Source organism: Octodon degus, unplaced genomic scaffold (genome assembly GCF_000260255.1).
Source record: "Octodon degus isolate 3935 unplaced genomic scaffold, OctDeg1.0 scaffold00038, whole genome shotgun sequence".
Taxonomy (NCBI): Eukaryota; Metazoa; Chordata; class Mammalia; order Rodentia; family Octodontidae; genus Octodon; species Octodon degus.
The window spans coordinates 11,291,232-11,311,755 of record NW_004524614.1 but is presented as its reverse complement, the minus strand read 5'-3'; the positions used below and the strand labels follow the sequence as shown (position 1 = coordinate 11,311,755).

The 20,524-nt window shown below is 37.9% G+C and overlaps 1 protein-coding gene and 1 non-coding gene across 4 annotated transcripts in view; one reads left to right on the top strand and one right to left on the bottom strand.

Annotated features, from left to right (window-relative positions):
- Stard13 (StAR related lipid transfer domain containing 13) overlaps positions 1–20,524 on the top strand; it is a 248,841-nt gene that overhangs the window by 140,779 nt on the left and 87,538 nt on the right. The window lies entirely within an intron of this gene.
- LOC111816738 lies at positions 9,297–9,361 on the bottom strand. The gene has a single exon (XR_002821075.1). It is a non-coding gene; the product is annotated as a small nucleolar RNA SNORD24 (small nucleolar RNA).

The window sequence follows — 20,524 nt, the reverse complement described above, 5'->3', positions numbered from 1 at the left end:
TAATTCCATGGAACAAATGAATCAAATAACTGTGAATATGACCTAGACTTCCTATGGGCTTCTCAATAGTATTACTGGTGTTAATATAAGTTTTAAAGCAAACTGCTTCAGGATTTTCTTTAGTTTATGTTTCTTCAAAAGTCTACTACTGACATACAGAACATAAACTAACTTATGAGACACTCCTGCTATCTATATTTAATACATTTTCCGAATTATTGGCTTTCAAGGAAAGTTGGTCTTGTGCTATACATGGTGTGCATCTTTGTTACATCTAGGTGGCTAGTATTTGATGTCAAATGTCATCTGTTTTATGAGGCCAGGATTTGTCTAATTCCAAGGGGAGATAAAGCAATGATTTGGAATTGTAAGAGTCTATGAGTGATAGTAAAAAGTGTGGAGGAACATCACAGGAGCCTTTACTGGAAAGGGGCAATTTTGTCAGAATTTACCCAGGCAAAAAAGGAGTTCTTTTGCATCAGCATTAACAGGTTGTCCAGTCCAAACTAGAATGGAAATACTGGTTGTAAAGTGGAGGAAGCAGAAGCCATGCAGTATTATGGCCCAATATGGATGTCAGAGCTTTGTAGCATGTGTGGGAAAATGGCTAGAGTCCAACGTCTGGAATCATTTATCTTCTGCTGAAATCCAGAAGACGACTGTTTTATGCATTTCACAGAAATTCTCACTGATTGATTTCATTTACATGGACTGAGTGTGGTGACGGTGATGGGGACAGCTATGCGTGGGGGAATCATTGATCTGTTGCTGTTTTTATGACATCCTAATCTCATTAGCGTCCCTTACACCTGAAATGAGACTGTGCTGCTGCTGACTAGCATATGGTTTCAATGGGGCCCTTCCCACATGTTTGTAATGAGCGCCACATTTATGTTTTTTTCTTATTGGGCAAGTCAGAAACTGAAAGTTGAAAGCTTAGCCTTACTGTCTTTCCGGTAGCTGTAACCTACTTGCTGCATTCTAGATTTGAAAAATGAGCGGAAAAAAATATCAGTAGACAGAGGTCTGTGTAGAGTCTGTGCATCCTCAGCAGCTGTTCGTGGCGATATAAGGGCGACATGCCTGGAGGGGCGTTACTGGGACGTCCTGCTGTTGCCATGTAGGTCCGTGTCTGTTTGTCAGGCTCATAGACACCCTCCATGTATTCTGCCAGAACGAAGCTCACATGTGCTGACAGATTCTGACATGTGACTGGATGGCATCGGACCTGTTTCTCTAGTGTGTGAAAGAGTACAGTACTTGCCGATTCCTGGCAGTACCTATGTCAGGCCTTCTGGAGACATTTTAAATTTATTGCAGGAACCAACTAACAGTCAGAATCTTTGGATTTCAGCCACTACCCTTATGCTGTCTAACTCATGGCCTTAAGGGAGCTAACCTTTTAATAAGTCTACTTGCTTAAAAATAAAATACATAGTTCTATGAGACATTTCAAATGTCAGAAAGTAATTTATAATGTATCTTCTACTATTAGTTTTTAGTACATAAATGATTTATGAAATGCCTTTATTTCCTTAGAACTACCCCATGATGCTGAAAATTCTGAATCACTAAAAATAAAATTCTTGATAATTGTATATAGAAGTGTTTTTGTTCATAGTAGCCTACACCTCAAGGTGCTTGCCCTAATATTTTTCTCTGTTAGAATTTTTCTTTTAATTTTCATTATAATTCCCACAATTTTGAAAAACTAGTCATTTCCCCAAATAGGCTGAAGTTTTAGAAACTGAATTAATGCTGCTTTGATTTAATATGCTTGAACATGTATAATTTTAAACTTCCTAGTGTGATTTAATATTGTTGAATACATGTCATTTTTCACTTTCTAAGGTATGGAAAATGGATCATAACACAAATTAAGGTGCCTAACTTTTCTTCCATTATATGTGTCTATGTTTTAATAAATATACCATGTAAAACATAAAAATACATATCGTCAGATAAATATATATTTATGTTTAAAATTATTTAGTAAAAGTGGAAATATATAAAGTAGGAAGAATCAAAGATAAGCGTCGGGCCAGTGAAATAGCTCAGCAGACTAAGTGCCTATTTAGGCAAGCACCGGGACTCAGGTTTGAGCACTGGGACCACATGCTGTGCTGGCCCCACCCCTGGGCATGTTGAGCCCACCACCTAGTCCAGGCGTGATGGCACTCCCCTGTAATAGCAGCACTGGGGAGGCTGAAAACAGGAGAATCACTAAGCTGCATAGTAAGACCCTGCACAAAATACATAAGTTAAAAGAAAAAGGTAACAGTCATTTGCGTGTCTCAGTTTTAGTCACTTGCATTTTAAACAATAAACATCATAGCAACTTACTACAGTGTGAAAGACTTAGGTCAAAAGTCGAATCTCCCTTTATCAGCTACCAACACCACTGTGATGCCAATAGAACTGGTGACACACTTTAGCAAACACAAGATACACAATGCCCCCTAGTCCTGTGAAACCTGGAAGCCCGGTGTGCCATTACACTCAATCACATGACCTTGGCCAAGACACTTGACCCACTTACCCATAATTCCACTGCTGCAATATGGAAATAAATGTATGTCTTATTAGAGGAGGTGATTGTGAGGGTGAAATGACAATACATATGAAAACATTTTTAAAACTTTAAAGACATTTAAAGGCACTAATAAAATGGTGCATCTTCTTTCTTGGAATATTGTTTGCATGCTTGCTTGCTTGCTTTAACAAAGTTTTCTCTTACTCTTTCCTAATCTCCTCAAAAATGTCTTTCTTTCGAGACCTAGATCCCTTTCTAGAAAAAACTAACTAGTTTTAGCTACAACATCCCTCATGCCCCAACTAGCAACTGACCATCAACAGTATACCCTGTTTCTTACCCCTATACTCTACCTTTTCTGCCTTGAGTACTGCTACATACCTTCTCTGCTACATTTTATTTGTGTGTGTGTGTGTGTGTGTGTGTGTGTGTGTGTGTGTGGCCAGCTCAGCCCACCAGGGGGTGGGGCTGGCTGGCATGTGGTGCTGGGGGATTGAACCGTGGTTCCTGTGCTTTGCTAAGCTTGTTCTAAGTAGGTGCTTTAGACCACTGAGCCATCTCACCAGCCCCTCTGCTACATTTTAAAACACTCCTCACTCTTCAAAACAGGCTGCCTTGGGCTGGGGAGATAGCTCCGCTGTCTAAGTGCCTGCCTGGCAAGTGCAAGGACCTGAGTCTGATCCAGGTGTGGTGTCCCACGCCTATAAACCCAGCATTGGGGAAGCTGAGACAGGAGGATTACTATGAGTCTGACCTATGGAGTGAGACCCTGTACCAAATACATGAATAAATAAATAAATAAATAATTTTTAAAAAAAAAATTGAAACAAGCTGCCTTCAGTGTCACTAATCTCTGAACAATTTTCTGAACACTGTTTCTCCTCAGAATTAGAAAGTTTTTCATTCATAGTTTTCTAGTGTCAACCTCTAAAATCATCTCTTTTATAATTTGTTCTTTATTTACTCATCTTTTTCCCTATGTAGAGTCCTAGAAACCTGGCAAACTGACACCTTTCACAGATTCCCTGGTGCTTACCTTAGTGTCTTATAACTGGTTAGTATTCAAGGAATGTTGTTCATGATAAACTGCCATTACCTGTCCTTTAAGAAACAATTCAGGGACCCATTCGTGTGTCTCCAGTAGTTTACCATAGTGTGATAACAAACAGACCATTTCTGAGATTTCAGCAAGAAGTTCTGCATAGAAACACTACTAGGTAAAGTGTTAACCTGTTAGTCCTACCTGAGTCCTACTAATCATAGAAGGGTAAGTAAAAATTAAAATGGTCATGTGTGCTTGTTCAGAGATAGCCTTGATGTATCTGTAGCTAGATATGTTTTGAGAAAAAAAAATGCAGCCATCTTTTTGAAAAGGGGTTTGTCAATATTTTATCAAAGCCTTTCTAGAAAGTTCTTTTAAGAGAATCAGTTTTTAAAAAGTAGGCAAAACTTTCTTTTTTTCCATAATTTTATTGACAAACAAATAGCAATGAGACAGTTTCAAATCAAATTGGTAGGACAGTTTCAATAATTAACATACTGCATACATTCTTCCTAGTGGTTAATTGCTGTACAAGATGCAGACATGATATCCTATTTACAAACACCATTAGAAAAAAATACCTCTATTCATTAAGAGAATGTAACTATATATCTATCCTAACCACTTTGAATATACAGATATAAAATGGACATTCATCTGTATCCCTTTTTTTTGTTAAGTTCCATTATTTGAATATTATAAGTGTGTAAACTCAGCAAAATATTCTAAGAGTCCAGTAGACCATAATAGTATTGGGTCTTCTGCTTGACTGGCAATGTCAGAAATTGTGGCAAAACTTTCTAAGAAAAAATGTTCAGCATTATTTTGCAATAGTAAATACTATGAAAAATAACAAATAAACAATCAGTGTGATTATCTTTTTTCTTTTTCAGTATAAGAGATTGAACCCAGGCCTTGGCAATGAGATGCATCTCCAGTCTGCTGTCTTCCTTCCTTCCTTCCTTCCTTCCTTCCTTCCTTCCTTCCTTCCTTCCTTCCTTCCTTTCTTCCTTCCTTATTTCTTTCTTTTTCTTTGTGGTGACAGGATTTTGCCAGGTTGGGCTTAAATTTTGAATCTTCCTACCTCAGCCTCCAAGAACACTGTGATTATAAGAATGTGCCAATACACCAGAAACCTTTTATAGTTCAAATAGTGTTCTAAATAATCCAAAGGTTTCTGGGTCAATTCTATATTAAGTATATTGATCCCAGGGTCACTGTTTTTAGACATTTTATATAGAACCAGGATATACCCAAAGCAATAAAGTTTAGCAACTTCTAACCATACTTTTAATTTTACTTCTCTTCATTTAACAAAAAAAAAAAAAAAATTTAGAAATGTTGAAAGTTAGGCAACCTTTGAGGTCAAAATTTGAAAACTTTTTGACAGACCAATAATCTTAATGTCAAAGAATTAGAGGGTCCTGTCTCAGCCATTTACATTGCAAAAGGCTGTCACTGAGAAAAGGAAATGCTAACAGATTTAAATTTTCTCTTGAAGTAAGACTAAAAACAGTTTAGAAAGGAAAACTTGAGACTACTTGTTAAGTGACTAGGAAGAAAACTATGTTAGTTATGGAAGCTTTTTATAATCTCTCATTTAATCTCTTTTTACACAGAATAACTGGCACAGTTAAAACCATTTTATCATAATAGTCTCTGCATGTTATATCAGGACAAACCACAGGAACACTGGAAATACTCTCCCATCAAGCCAGGGATATGTAGGCCTTTGAACACTGAGCTCAGTTAGCTACTATACATCATCTATCTCTATGTTTAACAAAAGGGGCTTTCTCTCTTCAGTTCTTGTAACAATGCTTAAAACACATTCCCTTAATAGTGCTACTCCCTGAAGCTCTCATCAAGAAGGCCAAAGCGAAAGATGGCTAACGTGCAGGAAATATTTGCTCAGTAGAACTTTCCATCTTGCTCTAAAAATGTGGGGAAACACTTGCCTGCTTTACAGATGTTTCTAGGTGGTCCTGTTTGGATTCTGCTCTGCACACTGCAGAATGAGGTCATTCTTGAAAGAATATACATTTCCGAAATGAACAAAAACACAAGAATAAATGTACAAAAATGATACCTTGGTAAACATGCAATGCCAGTGTCCATTGTTTGTGTGAATAAGGGTAAGAGAAAGTAAAGTCCTGAGAGAGTAATCCACCAAGAAACCTATGTCTTAAGAATCTGGATAGTTCCTTGACATGACCCCATTCATTCTGAGTGATTGAAGAGAAACACTGTCACCCCATACTCTGCCTTGCCAATGGCTTCCCCTTACATGGATGGTATGCATCCTGAATCTCACTCCTTATCTGAGCTTGGCTGAGCTGTGCTATGAACTAGTTATGGAAGCTATAAGCAAATGAGAGAGCAAGTTGCTAGCTCAAGGACTAACTATTCTCCAGGTATTCTCCTTCTCTCAGGATGCCAAGGAAGGATGTGAATGCTGCCTCTTCAACCCTGCAGAGGACCCACTAAGAGGCCTATTTATTCTGCACCCACCAAAGGGAAGAGTGACCACCTGAATTTGCTGCCCAAACTAGGATTTAAACTAACTCTATGGCCATAGCAAAGATTGTGTTATTTAAAAAAGTCTTGGATTTACAGGTCCTCTACTCCCCACAAAACAATGATTTAGAACAATGTTCTTAGAATTGTTCTTTCCATACATGCTTATTATCCTGCATCTTGGACCATTTATACTGGGCCTAGCCAGGAGATGAGCTGTGCACATTCTGGAGACATGTCTAGAGAGGAGAAACCCAGCAAGCAGATTAGATACAATTCTTAAATTAACCATAAATTACTCCCTGAAAAGAACTCTTATGTAACACCAAGGAATCCTGACCTGGTATTCCTTGGGCCTTGAAAGCTCTTGAATAAAACCACAAAATACTTAAACAACAATGGTGGGGCTTCAGCTTAGATAATAGTAGTTTATTTTTAACTGAGGATCAGACTCTAAATTAAGCCATGCTCTGTGCCAGGCATTATAGTAGAGAAAAGTAAAAAAAAAAAAAAAAAAAAAAAAAAAAAAAACTTACATCTTTAGAGTGTGTTATGAAAGTGTCCTGCTTCATTCACTTTGGCTTACGCTCCAATTTTGTCTCTTTTTGGTTTTATTAGCATTCACTTATTTGGTGTCGGTATATGAGTTCTGCAAAGATCTAAATGTTTCTCTTGCTACAATTCTCTTGTCTCAAAATTCATGGCTAGTGACATTGTACGTTCCATTTCAACGAGTATTTATTGTGTGCAATACTGTTATGTGCAAGAGTTGTGAAAAGAGAAGCAGGCTGGTGCTGCCTTCTCCAGGATAGTCTTGCATATAGATACGCATGCCACCATTAAAGGATGATTTTCATGCTAACTAAAGCCTTAAAGTGAGACCAGAGGGAGGGAACACTGTTAAATCTAAGTGGAAAAACAGGGAAGCTTCCCTAGCAAACAGAAATTTGACTTGGAACCATCAAAGGATTTCAGTAGTGAGCAAAAGAGTAAACAGATACTTGAGACCAAAGAATATGCAGCTAAACACACAAAGGCTAAATGTGTTCAAAAATAGATCAAGTGGACCTCCGTCTGACCACCCCTTAGAAGAGTAAGAAGCATCACTGAGGTGGAAACTCAGGAGATGCCCATTGAGTCTCAATTATCCTAAGGTTTAGGAATCTTACTTCAAAAATTTTAGGTAACCACTGACAATTCATGAGGTAGTGATTTTTAATATATATTTACAACAGATATTCTTAAAAAGAGAGTGAATCGGGGAAGAAGCAGTAGATTCATTGCAATAATCTATAGACACAGTCATTCAGCAAATAGTTATCAGGTAAATGCTTAGTGCCAGGCTCTGTTTTAGACTGTCCAGATAGAGGAATAAATAAAACAGGAAAACAGTGTCTTCTGGCTTCATGGAATTTTTATGTTAAAGTGGAAGACAGAGTGTGAGTAGCATAAAGAAACAAACTATGTTTACTGTAGTGATACAATGTAAGAATTGCTGAACAGTATGTTTGGCTTAACTTTGGATTGTTTATCTGTTTAGCAAACATACATTGGTACTTATTGTATGAGTAACAGTGTGTAATACTGAACATACAGGGATAGAATATGCTCAATGATGAAAAAGACAATATTTATAAACATATAGTTTGTTCTTTTATCAGATGTGAGAGCATGGAATGGCATAAATATTTAACTCTGACAGGAAGCCTACTTCAAACAAGCAGGCTGATTCTTTAGTGATCCAAGTATTTAAAAACCTCTCTCATTATCTCTGTGCTGACTCATAACCAAATAGCTGCATTCTTCAATATTCAACTCTTACCTAAATCTGTCACCAAGATTGAATTTCCAACCAATGTGTTTTGTGGGTTCTTCATAAGGTGCCTATTTCATGTAGTCTCTTGGGCTGGCTAAGCAGTGTCTGGTCTTCATCTTGTAACTCTGAGTTGCCAGAAGGTTGGTTGTTTACTCCAGAGTTCAGCACAATTGTAGAAAAAGGTCACAGTCTTGGAGATGGCCCGGTCACAGTATCTCCATTCTGTCCTCAAGGTCCCCACATAACAACCCAACCCTTTTTTGAATATCCAGGTGTCTTCCTTATTTGGGATTTTGCTTTTCATGATTTCAGTTACCCATAGTAAGGTAATATTAAATGGTAGTTGCAGAAATAAACAATTCAGAAGTTTTAATCTGAATTTTATTCGGAGTAGCATAATAAAATCTTGAGCTGTCCCACCCCAACCTGCGTGAGCTGGGAATCAACCCTCTGTCCAGCACACCCATGCTGTATCCACTCCCTGCCCATCAGTCACTTAGCAGCTGGCTCAGGGATCAAATTGACTGCTTTCTTAATGAAGTGCCTACATGGAGGTTCAGACACCACTAGAAGTCTTGTACTGGGGCCGGGGAGATGGCTCAGTAGAGTAAGCACTTCCCTGGCAAGTGCAAGGGCCTGAGTTCAATAACCAGTTCCACTAAAAAAAGAAAAAGAAAAAGAAATCTTGGAGTGTATTCTCCAAGGATAGCTGGGGACCACTGCATACTCCTTCCTATAGCAAAATTTTGAGGAGCATTTCTAATATATCTCTTTGTGGGTTTTGTAAGTTATGTACTTTAAATAGTCAACTGCTATTAATATCTGAAGTCATAAAGAATGTTTATCATGTTTATCACATGTTATTCATGTGACTTCACACATAATTTTAAATTAGTTCAACTGATTTCTTCATTTGTTTAAATCTGTTCGCATTGTTCTTGCCATTTGGATGTGACTAGCAGTGGGGCCAGTAGTAGGAGTATGGAAATGCCAGTTTTGTTTGTTTCTTGTTGACTGCTTATTGTTACTTATTGGTATTTTCTCCTGGTTTCTGCTCAAGTATCTTTTAAAATCACTTCTCCACTTTTTTAGAGTGAGTTTGTTTAGAAATAAGCAACATAGCCCTATGATCCTCTCAATAGGATACATACAGACAGTGTAGCGTCATAACGTATGGAAGTCTAGGAAGTTGCCTATCAGATGGCTGATAGCCCCCTCTGGGCTATGCAATCCCCACTCCCTCTCAGAAACTATCAGCAGCTATATACTTTAAACAAAGAAAACTTAAATCAGATCATGATGTTGAATACTGGCATCACAACTCATTTTTTAAAAATTCAAGTAAAATATCTTCAGTACACACAAATGAAATTCCTAATGCAGTCATCTGCACTTCATTTTGAAATGTCTTCACCATCTTTCATATAGCAAATATTCTCTCACATCATCTACATGCGCTCCATTTTGGAGACCATGGTTTCCATATCTTATATCTACTGCTTTCCTCCTTAACTTAATGATTAAAGACATCGTGTGTGTGTTATCAGTCAGCCACACAGTACATATCTTCTGCACTCACCATTCATCTTCACAGCTACCCTTTAAAGAAAGAGACTGTTACTGTCTCCACTTCACAGATGAGAAAACTGAGGCTCAGATAAGTTCACTAATTTTTTCCAGAGCGATACTGCTTGGAAGAATCGCAGACAGATTGGAAACACGTCTTTCTGGCTTAGCAATCATCTTCCCTCTGTTAGATAATTTGTACTTTCATGTCTAAAGAATTAAGCCCTGAGAAATCATGGTTTTTTTTTTTGAGTTCTTAACGCACACTTTTACAATACTACTGTGTGGGTGCCACACAGCAGCTGTCTGGCTAAAACTGTAGCACCAGAATGGCTGATTTGTGTCCCTGCTGCGAGTCTGGTTGCTAAGGGACTCTACACATAGGAAAATATTTGTCAGCTCCAGGTGGCTGGGACACCAGACAGGGTTACTGATAGTTAGATGAGCGTAAGCAATGATTTAGTGAGTTCCAGGGCAGTACTCAGCAAAAGCCCCACAATCTCCAGGCTTTTCGAGGAAAGAAGTTAGAGATGTTCACATTGTGTTTTGACTGGTATAAAAATTCAACATTAGTCAGTTGGATTACAGCGAAAGCTGATCTGCCTAAAATGATGAAATAAAAGGTTAATTAAATAGTATTCTTTCTTGTGGGGGAACATATATTGCATTAGAATAAATCAATGTGTTGACGCAGTAAAATTATATTGCTATATTTAATATGTTGGCAAAATTAAGCACTTTAATTGTTGGTCATTGATTTCAATCATCTCATTAGAATTTATTCTCATCAAAGATGGTTACATCAGATAATGTTCTCTTCCAGTAAGAAAGGAAGAACAAAGGAAAATAAATAAAACAGTTTACTAGAATCTCATAAAAATTCTTGCACAAGAAGTGAAGAAGCATGGGAAAATATGAGAATTTTTCTTTCTTTTTTTATAAAAACAAGCTTTTCCTTGAAGTCCCTGCAAAATTGCAGTTCACATAACATATTGGTATGTGTATATGTTTATACAAGAAAGAGCTGTCTCACCAGAAAAAATGTGAATCAAATCTTCATGGTCATTTTTCAAAATGACTAACAGCATATATAATTTCCTTTCTTAAAAAGCTTATCGTTCATTTCTGATTTTTTAAAAAACATCCATTTTCACTTTCTCCAGAAGTCTAGATCTGTGGTTTGAGAACCATATTTCTTTTCATCTTAGTTCTTCAGTGTTTTGAGTCCTCTATGCTGCTTAATGCTGACAAAGTATTACAGCATTAAACTAGTTCTTTATAAACAAACATGACAAATTAATATCTAGTCCATATTACAGAAATTCCGTTGTGTGCTAAATACTTTAAAAATGTGATGCTTAAGTAGAAACCACATTCTAACCTAAAAAATGGCTTTTAACCTATGTTAGCCTCTCTTATAACAGGATCAATATTTACAAGATACATAAACCAGAACTTTCTCTCTCTCTTTTTTTTATTTTTTTGGCAGAACTGAGGATTGAACTCAGGCCCTTGCATTTGCCTGGCAAGCACTTATTCTACTGAACTATCTCCCCACCCCCAAAAGTTCAGAGGGATTTTTTTATGCTTATAATTAAAAAGTCTAGAACTTCTACTTTTTTTTTTTTTTTTTTTTTGACTGGCTCAGGATGCCTTCAGGGCAGGTCTGGCAAGGCTTGAGGATGTGGGGCTCAAACCACAGCATGCTAAACCTGACTGCTTTGTTGAAGTACTCACTTACGTGACTGAGCTAATAGCAGGCCCCAGAACTTTCTTTAAAAATTAGTCAACATACTTTTTGAAAGTGAAATACAGTCCCTTTAGTAAAGTGAATTTCATGGTAGAATATTTCCAAACTGAAATAGTAAAGAAAATACAAGTGTAGGGTTTGTCTTTCTTTCTTTCTTTCTTTCTTTCTTTCTTTCTTTCTTTCTTTCTTTCTTTCTTTCTTTCTTTTTCTTTCTTTTTCAGAACTGGGAATTGAACTCAGGCCCTTGCACTTGCCAGGGAAGCACTTATTCTACTGAGCCATCTCCCAGGCCTGAAAATACATGTTTTTAAAATGGAAATATTTTTGTGGCGCAAACATGTGTTTGTTAGGTAGCAGCTGTGTGCATTGCCCCAGTACAGTGGCTTCTCTTTCATTCTGAGTCCATTGCAGGGAGATCTGGGAGCTCATGAGATTGTTTCCAAGCTCTGGTTTCCACCTAGCAAGAATTCTTCCTTTCTTTTCCCTTGAATAAATCCAAAGAAACTCAAACAATCTATGAGCACTCTAGGATTATTCTGGACTAGTAACTGATTTAAAAAACAAACAAACAAACATAAAGACCTTGGCTTGAAGGAGATTTTTTTACTTCAGCTCTAAGGAGGAAAATGCATAATCCTATTATGCTTAGTTATCAGTGCCATTTGAAATCCTGACTGGCTTGATAATCACCATGGAGCCATAGAAGACTTAGCGGGTAGATAGCTAAATTTAATTAATAGTACAGATAACTGGAGAAAGCTCCTCATTTATTTTACTGGTCTGTGTACTTTCTTTCTCTCCCTCTTCTCCACCTTAAGAATATTTTTCCTTGCTTTCCTGCTCCAAGTACTGTGTAGCAGCCAAGAAAAACACAGCAGCAAGACAATTTTGAACAGCATGGCTTTGAAGAAGGTAAAAGGCTTTGGGCTCAAACAGATCTGAGTTTGAATTCAACAGTGTCACTGGCTGAGTTTATAGTTTCCTATTGCTCTGAGTTTCTGATTGGTCATCTCCAAAGTGGAGACAAGAATGTATGCCTGAGAGCAGCAGCAGAGTAGAAGAACATATAGTCAAGGGCCTTGTGCTGGGCTTTGTTGCAATGGATGGCAGTAACAGTCTTGGTTATGGTGATCCTCATTGTTACTGTTCATCGCCTTTTAAAAGGATCTAGGTTACGTAACTCTACTGAAAACTCTAGTGTTCACATGTAGAAGCTTTTGCAAAGGAAGACCTTTGGAGAAATATTGCTTGATGACTGAATTTTTCAACTCCCTGTGAACACAGTATACATTTTCTTCAGAGTTTGATAAGTCCTGCCATATTGAACCTCTCTTTCTATTCTTCATATCATCTCGTTCAATGTTGAACATGTGTAGCATGTGGCTGACTAAGGTATGAATAAATAAATGGAGATATTATGAGAACCATTTTTCTGGCTGTATTTTTATTAATCACTTATGGTTTACCTTTTTTCAAAAGTACTTGAAAAGGCTTTGCTGGTTTTAATCTATTCTTATATAATAGTGGATGAAGATTAGAATTGTAACAGAAGCTCCTGTTCCGGGTTCTTTCATCCCCACAGGCGACTGTGTGCACCCTCCCTGCTTAACTTCCCTGAGCCTTCATTTCTTCCTACATGACATGGAGGTGGTAAGGCTTTCTAAAGTTCCTGTGAAGATTAAGGAAGCCATTGTCCATAAAGCATTTAGCCCCATGGCTGGCCCATGTTATCAACAATAATAATTTAGTATATTTTAGAAAAATTATACATATATATATCATAAATAATCAAGTGGATTTTCTGAGCTTTATAAACCTTCCTAATACAATTTATTTATTTATTTATTTATTTATTTATTTATTTTTGTATTTAGTACAGGGTTTCACTGCATAGCTTAGAGTTGTAGTGATTCTCTTTTTTCAGTCTCCCAAGTGCTGGGATTACAGGCACATGCCACCACACCAAGTCTTAATCACTGTCTCCATGCACCCCAGGAGAGGGGGCCGGCATGGCATGCCAGGGATTGAACCCCAGCCGCTGTGCTCTGCTTAAGCAGGTGCTTTAGTCTGCTGCACTATCTAGCCAGTCCTCCTAATACAATTTATATTAGGGAAAATGTTTTTAAAAAATGATTTAAAAAAAACTTAAACCTTCTAACAAATCCCAAGGCCCCAACAAACTTGAATAGCAAGTATTAATGGTTGTAGCTAATAAATTAAGGACTAATGGAAGCCAAGTTGGCAAGACATAATTTTAGCTTCTAAATAGCTTATTTCCTGTTTAGTAAACAGTGCAATTCTAGCAAATGCTTATCTCCAGTCAAATTGCAAAAGACCTAAAGCTTTTATATGCTGTCAAATTATTTTTCCTTTTCAATAGGAACTGTTTAGTGAATTGCAAACGAGCCTTACTATGCTTCTACGTGCCTGATCGTGTGCCAAGTGTTGTGGGAACCACTGCAAAACAGACACTCAAGTCCACAGACTCCTGTAACTTGATTTCAGAGAAAGCTGTCCAAGGCCATGTGCACCAAGGGCCAGATTGCCTGGCTGATTTGCAGGCCGGGTGCAGTCCGAGGTCATTTACCCAGACGTTTTAATAACTGTCTTGTAGTAACTAACTGCTTTTTAAAATGCTGTTTCATTCATCTCCCTACAATCAGGATACTGCCTATATTCCCATGTTTTATTGGACTTGACTTATAAAAAAAGGAAAGATCAGAATGTCATATTTAGGAGTAAAATTTAAAAGAAGAAACAGTTGGAGCTAATGCCAGGCATCAAGATGTAGCTGCTTAGACTGCGGTTCCTGGGGATATTTAGCCTGCTAAGTCAGAGACCACACTATAAAATCACAGCAGGCTTTCGGATGGGGGCTCAGCACCAATGCTTTCCTAGCAACCAAGACAAACCTTAGTGCCCTGTCGCATGACATTTGGGTGGGTTTTCTTGGATTCAGTTAACACAGATAGGGGCGTTGTCCCAACCCAATAGCCAGGACACAGAGGTACAGTTTTCCTTCACTGGAGTTTGATAATATTCTTCCTAAGTGGTATTATCTTCACTGATTTCAGGTACTGTCAACAAAACGTTTCCTTTTATAACTCATAACGTTTTTTTATTAAAAAGCTTTAAAAGAGATTTCACCTTCCTAGTAAGAAGACTGAGGTCGGGCCAGGGAGATAGCTCAGTAGAACAAGTACTTGCCTGGCAAGCACAGGGTCCTGAGTTCAATCCCTGGCACTGCAAAAAATAATAAAAAATAAAAATAAAAAATAATAAAAAAATTAAAAAAAGAAGACTGAGGTCTGGGAGTGTAGAATTTGTGCCAAAGATCAACCAGCCAGTGAGCTACTCTGTTAGGTTAACCATGTAGGCTCTCCTGACTGCACTCTGACATGATGCTTTATTTTGTGAGACTGCCCTCCGAAGACTGTTCATTTCTCTTACTTCCTGAAAAAAAAATACTATATTATTTCAAGAATAATTGAAAGAAAAACTTTGAACATTTTGGCAGTAACAATAGATAGACTAAACAATCAGTTTGTTTTTCAAGTTTAAATTAAATGTGTTTAAAACTTGTTTCACGTACAGTCTAGTAATCTATAGTGCTCCGACCACAAACACATCTTGAAGAAAAGCACACTTAAAAATCAGAAAATTTTGTTTATATTTTGATGTGATTTCACTATTGTGGCAGTCTATGTCATAACTTATTACAATAATCACACATTGTAAATAGTTTACAAAATTGCAAAGTATTTTTTAAATGAGAATAATAAGTTCCTGGAATAATACTAAGTTTTTTGGTTTTGCTCTTTTGAATGCTCAGATTTTTTAAAGCCAAGGAATTCGTATTGGGCACATTGAGAAATGGTGCAGCGTTCTAACTGCGTGTCCTTCAGCTCCTGTCTCTCACATTGGCAGTGCTAAAAGCCACATGCTTAAAAACATTCAGGATTTTATTTTAACTCTTATCTCAAAACATTCTAGAGATATTTTTAAGCAAATCATGTTCAGGTCAAAATAAAGCCCAAACTAGCATTAATAGCCACGATGGAACTTTAGCCAAATATTAATTCATCAATTAATGTGATCTTACTGATTGATCACAAGATGCCTGGTGCAGTGAGAAACATATTTTGTCCCAGGGGTATTGGGAAGCTAAATTTTGCAGTAACAATACACTTATACTTAGGTTTGGGACCATTGTTTTTACAACAGCATTTAAAATGATTCAGAGTAGGTTAAAGGTGCAAGCAAAGTGAGCCTTAAGGTGGTACATTTGAGTCAGTGACTTCTACTGAGTGCCTGCCAGAAACCCAGGAAAACTAAAACAGGCCAAAGACTCTGAAGACAGTTACAGAGAACCAATTGTGTGTTGAAAGGAGATGGGGGGCATAGTAACTATACAGAGTTGTGTGTTTCATTTTGAAATATTCAGACATGCCTCTCAATAATTTTTTTTCTTCTGTCTCCCCTTCATTCTTTATTTTATAGTAGACTCCCTTCTACTTGTATGTCATCTCTCACATTTTTATTTTAATTTTTTCCCTAGATTTCACATATTAGAGAAACTATGCACCATTTGTCTTTCTGAGTCTCGATTATTTTATTTAAACTAATAGTCCCTATTTTTTTTTATCTATTTCTGTGCAAATGACATGCTCTATTCTTTATAGCCAAGCATTACTTCATCATGTATGTACGCCACATTTTCTTTATCTATCCACCAGTTGGCAGCTAGGCTGGGTCGTCAGCTTAGCTTCTATGAATTGAGCTGCAGTGAGCATGGGTATTCAGATACAAAGAACCATCTTATAGAAAGAGGGGTAAGCGGATAAAGCAGAAAATTATACTGGGAAAGATAAAATTGCTTTATTTATTTATTAAACTTATTTATTTATTTATTTGATTATTTGGCACAAGGTCTCACTACACAGCTGGACTGGTGATACTCCTATTTCCACTTCCCCAAAGCTGGGATCACATGAATGTGCCACCACTCCTGGTTTTGGTAGCCAGCCCAGCATGGGGCAAGCATGGCATGAGGTACCAGGGCTTGAACCTGGGTCCCTATGTTTGCCAGGCAAATGTTTACACCACTGAGCTATCTCCCTGGCCCCAAGAGAACACTTTTTTAATGTGTCCAGGTTTTTGATTTAAAAAGTAGTTATGGACTAACTGGGAACCATCTATAATCAAAAATTCTTTGGAGGAAATTCATATGTACAAGATAATTAAATAGAAGTGTACTGGAGGGGCTGGGGAGATGGCTTAGTAGAAGAAGCTCTTGCCTGGCAAGCATAAGGGCCTGAGTTCAGTGCCCCATTCCACCAAAAAAAAAAAAAAAAAAAAAAGATACAGAAGTGTATTGGAAAAGTCCTACTAGATTAATTAGTAAAATGCCAGCTGAAGACCTGAATTTGTTTAGGTAATTTGAAAGGAAGATAGGATGTAGAGCTGTGTCATGTTTTCCTGCCAGCCTCCCTCCCTCTTTCCTTCTTTTCCTTGCTTTCTTCCCTCCCTCCTGCTCTCCTTCTTTCCCCCTTTCACTTCCTCTTTTTCTTCTTTATAACTAAAAGTTGACTGTATCTATCCATTAAATTTAGTTTTGAAAGACATAGTCACATTGATGATTCCTCACTGAATTACATATGTACCTGGTATCACTTTGACAGTACACTAAAGGGTTTTAAAATGATGTTGAATTGTAATTCTTCCTTCCGATTGTATTAGGAGAGTTTTAGTACCAAAGCCCTAATTTCAAGGATCCCAACAGACTAGGCTCAGACAATTGCCCCCAAATGCCACTTATGGAGGAGCTGTCCTGAAAGGCTGGGTAGGGTAGATAAAATGGTACAATATCTGTCTTAAAAGGCTGGAACAAACTTTGAAACCCCAAGGGAAAAGGGAACAAAGGTGAGGGTGAGGGTTTATATTGCTGGAGGGTTTGCATAGTTGGCAGAGTGAGTAATCCTGGTCAGGCTGTAGTCTGGTTAATTGTCTCAGAACTGACTTTGCTGGATGATTCTGGAGAAATTCTTACGGCTTGAGAGTACAATGTGGTCCCCATAAAATCACTGCTCCTGCTTGGACACAACCTTGATTCCTTCATGAAATAATCCATTTGAAAGGCTCTGCTTTTCCTAGAATCCCAAGTGACAGCAGGATTGGGACAATGACCGTAGAATTCTAGGTATTGCTCCATGGGCAATTCTAGATAGGACTCTGTAAAAACTACCTATAGAATATATATATATATATATATATATATATATATATATATATATTAATGTATTTTAGTACACAGTCTATAGGGTCTCACTGCACAGATTGGACTCGTGGTGATTCTCCTGTTTTCAGCCTTCCAAGCACTGGGATTACAAATGGGTGCCACCACACCCAGCCTCATTCGCAGTCTCAGTGGGCCCTGGGGGCGGGACCAGCACCGCACACCAGAAAAGAACCCCTGTCCTGGCATCTACCTAAATAGTGTCTGTAGAATACGACTCCTACAAATCTTGAAAATGCCTTATGTCATGTTTTATCAGCGGCAGTGGAGAAATAAGGGAGAGGGGAAGCCTTTATGAACTCTGAAGACAGGGAAAGGATCTGGGGCAGGGAGATGGACAGATCTTTTGACCTGAGACCGGGAGGATGAGACCAAATGGACTTCTGCTGGGGGCAGAGTTTGGGGGTCAGGTTCAGTGATACACAGGGAGCTGACTGGAGGCTCCTCATGTGGGCAGGAAAGGTAAAAGGAAGTTGTATCCAGGGCTGGAGTGGGGAAGAAGGTGGGAGTGGTGGTTCGGAAGATAGCCATATTGTTCTGGGACTTCAGCCATATTGAATCAGGGTCATGATAATTTAGCAGTCTGTACTCAGGCCGGAACCTATCAATTTAGTTTTCTTATTATGGTGTCTCCAGTCTAGAAGAAGGATGTTAAGTAAGTTTAGGGCCACCACACCTTGTGTTATCAGTTTTTAGACAGAAACTAAATTTATTAACTTCCCTATGTACAGACCACAGCTGAAATCTGACCCAAAGTTTTAAGGTAATGAAGGAAACAGGAATACAATGCATATACAAATGCTAAGCTTTGAGTTCAGCTATCCATTGGTCATCTGCAGGCCCAGTCTCTCAGCTCTCGTTATAATTTTATGATACATTAAGGTATGTATAATGTTACTTTTTAAACAATAGAAAGCAAGAAACTGTAACTTTTTAAAAAACAAATTAATCATAAATACAAGGCCTGGGAATCACTAATTCATACCCAATAGACTAAATGTGAATCCCAGTAATCAGCAACAATTAGTTAAAGAAAAAAAATCAAATAGTCTTCTTAGTCTAAAGCCTAAAAAACAAGTATAGACTGAAAATAAACACAAATGTATAAAGGATTTTGTGGTTTTAGTACTAAGGCAAAGTGTCTTCCCATTTGTCATTTTCATGGACTCATCTGATGCCAACAGGAGCTTTCTTTATAGAGAGGACTGGGAGCCAGGAAACCTCACCCACCCAGTCGGTATCCCCTTGGGGCATCTCCCATCAAAGTCTAAAGAATGCCAAACTGCTTCCTAAATGTATTCAATTTTATAAAACTGATGAGGGTGAAACAAACCTATTTAGTTACCTGAAACAATTTTTTTTTAAAGGGGGGGAAGTGATTTAAAAAAAAAGTTGTTTCCCAGTCTATCTTAGTGTGGAGCCTATGAAAACTGGATGGCTTCCAGAAAAATGAAAATGGAAATGAACAACAAAGCAGATCTCAAGAATATTCAGAGTGCAGTTAAATGAGTTAACTTAGCTCACTTTTACTGTTCATATTCTTCTAAGTCATTCAGACTCACTGTTCCCATAAACACTGATCATCCACCTCTTGCCTTCCAGGCATATGGTACACATTGAAGATTCAATGTCAAATAGGGCAGGAGGCCCTAGTCCTCAAAGTGCTTATAATCTTAACCAACATGAAGTTTGTTTTCTACTTGCAGTGGGGCAGGAATCTAGGCTTCACATCTAGTGTACTGAAGCCCCTCTGCCTGCATGTGTAACTTCTGAGATCGCCTGGGGACCCACTGGTACATAGAAAGCGTGCTCGTGGCAGATCACAAGGCAGATTCACCCATAATTCCTTTTCACATAGCCTCTTATGAAGATGTTGTGGATTAGCGGTCTACCGGAACGTTTGTTAAATAGCTCACTTTGTTCCACAGGTTTCTCTGTCTCTTCCACAGTATTATTCTAAAATTCTTAATTTAAAAAATTAACATAGTAAAAATATCTTCGTGTTTAAAAATGACTCAGAAATCTAAGACTCATACTATGTTCAATTTATTAATTAACTTAGGTTATGACAAATATAATGATAGGAATCTCAATAAATCATTTGACTACCCAGCCACTTCCTTTTGAGAGAATGTCAAATTTTCTTAATCAGCATTTTCATTACTGTACAATCAATAAACTTTTTTAGGGGCCGGGGAGATAGCTCAGTTGAATAAGTGCTTGCCTGGCAAGCTCAAGGGCCTGAGTTCAATCCCCGGCTCTGAAAATAAATAAATAAATTTTTTAGATCTTTTCCCTCCATTCTTCCTGAAGTTACAAAGAAGCAATGGAAAGATAAAGAGTGTAGTCAAGATCCTGGAGGTAAATCACGTATTAAAACATGCACAACTCCAGTCACTACTGGAATGGCAATAATTATGTCTAAAACCCAAGTGCTGGCAGTGTTGGGCAACTCCCTCTCCCACACTGATAGAGGGGGCCCTTCTACACCCCTCCTGCCTTTCCTGGCAACTGCCTCTCTCCTTACTGCCAGTCTCATCACCTCCTCTGGTCAAGGCTTTTACAGAGAGGAAGTTTAGCCACAAGTTTAAAATACAGGAAGTGATTCAGTGATCCCCCCAGGGGTGATGTGTGTGGGCAGTGACAGTAGTAAATTCCAGATTAGAAGAGTACCCCATGGGAAAGTGACCAGGGTTGGAATGTCGGAAATGACAATGACATCAGCAGTAGTGATACTCCTCCAGACCAGTATCTCAAAGAACTGCTATGAATTGTTTCCCACTTACTGTCACAGCATAACTAGAATCAAGGAAGGACCAATACGCAGCCCCAGGAAAATAGTTGTAAATATTTGAAGCAGAGCCTCATAGGAAGTTTTGGGTAAAATGTATTAATAGTTTGATAATTTAATGACCTACAATTTCCTAATAGAAAACACAAAACCAAAGAGAATCAAACATCCTTTCTGCTACTTTTCAGCTGTGGGATTTTTTTTTTTTTTTTTT